The sequence below is a fragment of the Arachis stenosperma genome, chromosome 4 (genome assembly GCF_014773155.1).
Source record: "Arachis stenosperma cultivar V10309 chromosome 4, arast.V10309.gnm1.PFL2, whole genome shotgun sequence".
In the NCBI taxonomy this organism is placed as follows: Eukaryota; Viridiplantae; Streptophyta; class Magnoliopsida; order Fabales; family Fabaceae; genus Arachis; species Arachis stenosperma.
This window is the reverse complement of record NC_080380.1, coordinates 13,455,088-13,463,097: the sequence shown is the minus strand read 5'-3', so window position 1 is coordinate 13,463,097 and position 8,010 is coordinate 13,455,088. Positions and strand designations below refer to the sequence as shown.

At 32.1% G+C, this 8,010-nt stretch overlaps 1 pseudogene; it reads right to left on the bottom strand.

Annotated features, from left to right (window-relative positions):
* Nucleotides 1-321: 321 nt before the first annotated feature.
* Nucleotides 322-2,134, bottom strand: LOC130974403 (stilbene synthase 1-like; annotated as a pseudogene).
* Nucleotides 2,135-8,010: the final 5,876 nt, after the last annotated feature.

Sequence of the window (8,010 nt, the reverse complement as noted above, 5' to 3'; positions counted from 1 at the left end):
TATAAATATTTCTATTAAAACACAGCTATAAAAAAGATATTTTTATTAGACACATCCACAAAGACACTTCCATTAAACACAATTATAAATAAGAGTTGGCAGATGTTGGCAGAAATGGTATTGGTAACGTAGCGGGATTGATATATATATGTCAAAGTTCAAACACACGATAATATAAAGATTACAATTATACATAATACATCAAGCCTTGTACTACTATCATACGAAATACTTCTTGACTTTATCTTCAATGAAACCTCATGCGAAGGCGCTTATAGTTGTTTTTAAATGAAATTACAAACCAAATATTAGTATATATCATGTTGCTCAATTGAAAAAAATTTGATATATTTGTTAACTAATAGTTACAAACGTTGATAATAATAAATCTTCACAAAAAGAATTACGTTAGACATTTTTGTCTAAGTTTTCACTCTGCTAACAATATAATCAAAACCTTATTCTTAAGCAAAAGATAATTATTAAAAAGTAACACAATCACATGTATGCAGTGAGATATAATATCTGCATCATATGGCTACACTGCGAAGAACAACAGTTTCAATAGTGAGACCAGGACCAAAACCAAAAAGCACACCCCAATCAAGTCCTTCTCCGGTGGTTTTAAGTCCTGCTTCAAGTGACTTCTTTCTCATCAAATCCATAATGAAGAACACACACGCACTTGACATGTTACCATAATTGCTAAGCACATCTCTGGTGGCTTTCATCTTCTCTGGCTTCAAGTTCACCTTCTCTTCAACTTGGTCCAAAATTGCACGTCCACCAGGATGTGCAATCCAAAATATTGAGTTATAATCAGATATACCTAGTGGATCAAAAGCTTTACTGAGTGCATCATTGATGTTTTGTGAAATAATATCCGGAACACTCTTGTTAAGATAGAAGGTAAGTCCAACTTCACGAAGGAGACCACCGATGGCTCCATGGCTGTTAGGGACAAGTTGTTGATCAGTTGAAACAATCTCAAAGAGAGGATTCTCAACCTCTGGAACAGGATCAAACCAATGATAATCGCAGCAGCTCCATCGGCAAACAATGCTTGCCCTACAAGACTATCCATGTCTGTCTCACTAGGACCACGAAAAGTGACTGAAGTATTTTCAGAACAAACAATAAGCACACGAGCATCCTTGTTGTTTTCAGCCAAGTCCTTAGCCAAACGAAGGACAGTCCCGCCAGCGAAGCAGCCTTGGTGGTACATCATGTACCTCTTGACGCTTGGGTCGAGCCCTAAGAGTACGATGAGTTCGTAATCAACGCCAGGCAACGCAACACCGCTGGTGGTGCAGAAGATCAAATGTGTGATCTTAGACATTGGCTGACCCCATTCCTTGATTGCCTTAGTTGCAGCCTTTTCCAACCCTTGGTACCTAATCATCATGTCTTCCCTTGCATCCAAGGACGGTGCTTTGTATGCGCACATGTTAGGATTCTCCTTGAGTATTTCTTCCGTTAAATACATATGTCTGTTCTTGATCTGTGTTCTCTCACCTGAAATAATATGTAATCCACATCCATCAAGTTATTTGTAAAATATAAAAATTGTTTATCACCATTTTTATTATTTTGTCACATTTGTAAATCTTTTGAGTTATTTTTGTAGTGATTTGAATCTTTAGATGCTATTTTAATTGTTTATCCAAACTTATAATTATAAAAATAATTTTATCATTAAATAGTTATTATTATTATTATTAATATTATGCAGTAAATATGATATATCGTATAATATGTTAATTATTATGTATTAATTAATATAAATGTAAAACGACGAATTTTTTTTATAAATATTTAAAATAAAACAAAACTATAAAACAACATACAAATGCGCTGAAATTTCTTCTTGAGGTCGGTCATGTGCTCGCTATTAGTTACTCTAAAATAGTAATCTGCGTATGTGCTCTGATCAACACAGTTTGGTGGATTTGCTGTGCCAATCGCTAATACGGTTGCAGGGCCTTCTGCTCTTTGAACCTTGCGGATGTCACTCGCAGACACCATCTTTTCTTAGCTGTGTTTTTTGGAATAGCAAAGCTTGGCTATGTTGTTTGGGATAGCAAAGCTTATTAGCTATGTTCTTTGGGATTTTGGTGAAGACTTAGGCAGGGGGAAGGGGGATATTTATATGCATCAGAGTAGGGGCATATGTGGCATTGAATGGACGAAATGGAACATACATAGAAAAAGCGTGCTCAAACGATGTTCTCTGACTTCTTGTTTGTTTTATTATTTAATTCATGATATTGTGGATGGCGGCTCAGATTGGTGGTATATTTCTTTAATTCTTTATAGTGCTGTATGTATATATTTTGTGTTTGGTAGAATATATTGTATTTATTTGTTGTTTCGCTTTTTTTTTTTCTTTTTATGGCAATCGACTTTGATTTGGTTTGTTAGAAATATCATAGTTTTGGGTACACGTGCTTTTTATTACCATTATATCCATGTCATGTTGAAATTAAATCTCTCGAATTAAAAATGTTTGTGTGTTACTTATTAACTAGTGGTACTTAATTATGTTTATTTATAGTTAAGTAATCTTATTATTTTTATATAAAATTTAATATTCAAAGACGATGTATTTGACTGGGTGTGTGAGGAGTTTGGTGGATGCTGACACCGGAGAGTCACTCCACGCCTCTATATATCTACGACACCACATGAGTCGGGCCTTAATTAATTTTTAGTCTTGCTTTGCTTGTACATATTAAACAATAATAATATAATATAATTGACTATATTATTTTATACTGCTAGAATTTTTATTACTAGTCAGTCTCTCATTATTTTACGGATGGAAAAGATATTTTCATAAAGAAAATATAGTGCCATTCACAACTTATGAACTTGTAAAACTGGAATCATAAATATTCCTCAATATATATATCATCTCAACTACCGTAATAATAAATTGAATTTAGTATAATATTAAAGGCAACGTCATGGAAAGACTATGCAATAATACTTGTTTTAATAGTATAGTCATTAAATTCGTAACTGAAGCTTACCATCACCACCAATGTATATAACAGGGATTGGAGTTTAATTTGTATATAAAATTTTATTTGTATTCAATAGTATCTTTTATCATCTATATCTGTTACAAAATGAACATTTTTTTAATTTTAATATTCTAATTATTCAAGATCTCTTAGTTAATTTACAAACTTTTTCATTTTAACTGATTTCATTTTTATTAATATTATATATTTAATGGATAAAACGTTGAATTAGTATTATACCGGTTTATGCACTAATCTCCTTTAAAAGGATAGAAGGTTAGTTGCTTCTCTAAGGCAAAAAAGGCTGCAACCTGCAAAAATAATAAATTAATTAAACTGCAATTAGTAGTGTGTGATTTCAAAAGAAGTAGTCGCGCAAATGGCAATGGATATGAAAGTTAAAATAGTCAGTTTCGTTAGAATGGATCTTATTGATAATTGTTAAATAAATAATATGAAGGTCAAAAAGAGGGGAAAGGTTGTAAGAAGAGGCGATCCCCTTGTACATATTGTTATATTCTTTTAGATATAGATTATGGATAATATAGAACCCATTTAAATTTAATTTAATAACATTTTTTTATTTTTGTTATTACCTTTTTCTATATTAATGAGGTGCCTAAAATTGTTTTTTTTTTTAAATAAAAGTTCATTAATTTATATTTTTATATATTATTAAATTTTGTTGACAAAACAATTTCGTATACCATTAGATAAATTCTGGTAGATAGTGGCAGTATTATAGTTAGATAATAGAGGTTTTTTATAGCCGCCGCAAAATAGATAGCATCGATTGTCCAACTGCTCCAATATTAGATGCTGCTAAGCCATTATGGGAGTTTTTGCAAACCCCTGGAATAACTGTTGCATACTAGGACTTTGTTGCGGATCCCTTTTGTGACAGTTTATAAATGCTGCTATATTTGAATAATGTTTAAAAATTTAGTGTTTGTATTGTGGATATTTTGCAACCGTCGCTAAAACTAAAACGAAAATATAACATTACGATCTTATTGTAGCGATTTTATAAACCGTCGCCATATTCTGTATTTTCGTTATTAGTTCTTTTCTCGGTTTGGTAGGCATTTTATTCTATTTCATAATCAATAATTTTCTATCTTTTATTTTGTGCCATTTTTTATTTTTGATTAATTTATTAGAAAGTAATTAAAATAAATAGCGTTCAATCAAATCAAAACACACACATGCAAAAATAATATATATAGAAGTAATTTGTCATAAGTGCATCATTGGCTATAAACTAAAAAAAATGTATCCTTAGGTAAACAAATAGTGAAGACAAAATCAAATAGAATTCTATAGTATTTGTACCAACGGATTCAAATTCATGATTTTTTTTTTTTCGCAGGTTATGATTGCCGAAAGAAGATAGATGGCCTTTCATGTGATAAAGTCAGTGTGCTCCCTAAGGAATCCAACTATGCAGTAATGTCAGGTGACAAATCATTTCCTTGCTGTTGAATGAGGTATCTCAAAAGATTTCCATCGTTTGTCTTTTCATCTTTTATTTTGCTGCTTCAGCATTTAATTCAACAATCATCTTTTGAAACTCCTTTATTTGCACACTAAAGTCGGACTATTGTGTAGTATTACCAAAAAGTTGGGTGAGACATAGTCCAAAATCTACACCACAAACTCATACTGGGTGCTCCTTTCTAAGGACTTGTGCAAGCGAATCATTTTAATGAAACTTCTTGGAGGATTCATCCTGACGCTAAAATATTCGCAATCGCTTGTTATAAACATGATGGATTTTCGTTATAATGATTTTAAATTTAGCAATTTAAATACAAAACTAGAAGTAGACAATTCTAAAATGATACTTACACTAACAATACGCACATCATCATGAATATACGAGCCATACTTTCTTTTATGAACCATATTCCATATCTCTCCTCTACTAATGTACTTTTTCTGTAATTACTTTTATAATAACATTGATATTGACACAATCGTATAACTAATAAATGAATATTACAAAACTGAAGAAATATCAGAAACAAAATAGAAATTGATTACCTCTCCATCTCTTCATCTAGCAAATGTTTTAGAACCACAGTATGTGTGTATGATGAGCGGATAATTTATACGCTTTTTGGCATTGTTTTTAGGTAGTTTTTAGTAAGTTCAAGCTACTTTTAGGGATGTTTTCATTAGTTTTTATGTTAAATTCACATTTCTGGACTTTACTATGAGTTTTGTGTGTTTTTCTGTGATTTCAGGTAATTTCTGGCTGAAATTGAGGGACCTGAGCAAAACTCTGATAGGAGGCTGACAAAGGACTGCTGATGCTGTTGGAATCTGACCTCCCTGCACTCAAAATGAATTTTCTGGAGCTACAGAACTCCAAATGGTGCGCTCTCAACGGCGTTGAAAAATAGACATCTAGAGCTTTCCAGCAATATATAATAGTCCATACTTTATTCGGGAATTGACGACGTAAACTGGCGCTCAACGCCAGTTTCATGTTGCTGTCTGGAGTAAAACGCCAGAAACACGTCACGACCCGGAGTTGAACGCCCAAAACACGTTACAACTTGGCGTTCAACTCCAAAAGAAGCCTCAGCTCGTGGATAGATCAAGCTCAGCCCAAACACACAAGTGGGCCCTGGAAGTGGATTTATGCATCAATTACTTACTCATGTAAACCCTATTAGCTAGTCAAGTATAAATAGGATAATTTACTATTGTATTAGACATCTTTGGTCTCAGTTTTATTTTGTTCTTCATCTGAGGAGACTATTGATCACGTTTGGGGGCTGGCCATTCGGCCATGCCTGAACCTTTCACTTATGTATTTCAACGATGGAGTTTCTACACACCATAGATTAAGGGTGTGGAGCTCTGCTGTACCTCAAGTTTCAATGCAATTACTATTATTTTCTATCCAATTCGAATTATTCCTATTCTAAGATATTCGTTGCACTTCAACTTGATGAATGTGATGATCCGTGACACTCATCATCATTCTCACCTATGAACGCGCGTGATTGACAACCACTTCCGTTCTACCTTAGACCGGGCGCATATCTCTTGGATTCCTTAATCAGAATCTTCGTGGTATAAGCTAGAATTGATGGCGGCATTCATGAGAATCCGGAAAGTCTAAACCTTGTCTATGGTATTCCGAGTAGGATTCTGGGATTGAATGACTATGACGAGCTTCAAACTCCTGAAGGCTGGGCGTTAGTGACAGACGCAAAAGAATCAAGGGATTCTACTCCAACCTGATTGAGAACCGACAGATGATTAGCCGTGCTGTGACAGAGCATTTGGACCTTTTTCACTGAGAGGATAGGATGTAGCCATTGACAACAGTGATGCCCTACATATAGCTTGCCATGGAAAGGAGTAAGAAGGATTGGATGAAGCAGTAGGAAAGCAGAGATTCAGGAGGAGTACAACATCTCCATACACCTATCTGAAATTCCCATAATGGAAATAAATGAGTAACTTTATCTTTATTTTATGTTTATTTACTATTATTTGATTTTCCAAATTCCATAATTTATTTAAATCTGCCTGACTGAGATTTACAAGATGACCATACCTTGCTTCATACCAACAATCTCTGTGGAATCGACCCTTACTCACGTAAGGTTTATTACTTGGACGACCCAGTACACTTGCTGGTTAGTTGAACGGAGTTGTGACCACACATAGCAAAGAGCCATTATAATTATTCCATACAACAACAAAGAGTACGACATTGATGATCACAATTTCGTCCACCAAGTTTTTGGCGCCGTTGCCGGGGATTGTTCGAGTATGGACAACTGACGGTTCATCTTGTTGCTCAGATTAGGTAATTTTCTTTTCAAAAAAAAGTTTTCAAAAATCTTTCAAAAATATTTTTCTATTATTTTCGTTTTTTTAATATAATTTTCGAAAAAAAAATAAAAATACAAAAAAATCATAAAATCACAAAAATAAAAAATATTTTGTGTTTCTTGTTTGAGTCTTGAGTCAACTTTTAAGTTTGGTGTCAATTGCATGCTTTAAAAATTTTTCTTGCATTTTTCAAAAATTCATGCATTCATGGTGTTCTTCATGATCTTCAAGTTGTTCTTGACAAGTCTTCTTGTTTGATCTTGATGTCTTCTTGTTTTGTGTTGTTTGTTGTTTTTCATATGCATTTTTCATTTGTTAGAGTCCATGCATTAAAGATTTATAAGTTTGGTGTCTTGCATGTTTTCTTGGCATCAAAATTTTTTTCAAAATTATGTTCTTGATGTTCATCATGATTTTCAAAGTGTTCTTGGTGTTCATCTTGACATTCATAGTGTTCTTGCATGCATCATGTGTTTTGATCCAGAATTTTCATGTTTTGGGTCATTTTTATGTTTTTCTCTCATCATTAAAAATTCAAAAATAAAAAAAATCTTTTCCTTTTTTCTCTCAAAATTTCAAAAATTTGAGTTGACTTAGTAAAAAATTTTCAAAATTAGTTGTTTCTTACAAGTCAAGTCAAAATTTCAAATTTTAAAAATTTTATCTTTTCAAAATCTTTTTCAAAAATCATATCTTTTCCAATTTTTTTCCTTTTTTTTTCGAAAATTTAAAAAAAATCTTTTTCAAAATATTTCAAAAATTTTTCTTATCTTTATATCAAATTTTCGAAAATTCACCAACAATTAATGTGATTGGTTCAAAAATTTGAAGTTTGTTACTTTCTTGTTAAGAAAGGTTCAATCTTTAAATTCTAGAATCTTATCTTGTAGTTTCTTGTTAGTGAAGTAATTAAATTTTAATTTTAAAATTAAAATCTTTTCAATCATATTTTTTTCTATCTTATCTTTTTATCTTATCTTTTTATCATATCTTTTTCAAAATTTTAACTTTTTCAAAATTTGATTTCAAAAGATCTTATCTAACTTCTTCTTCTTATCTTTTCAATTTGATTTTAATATCTTTTTCAACCAACTAATTAACTTTTTGTTTGTTCTTATCTTTTTCAAAA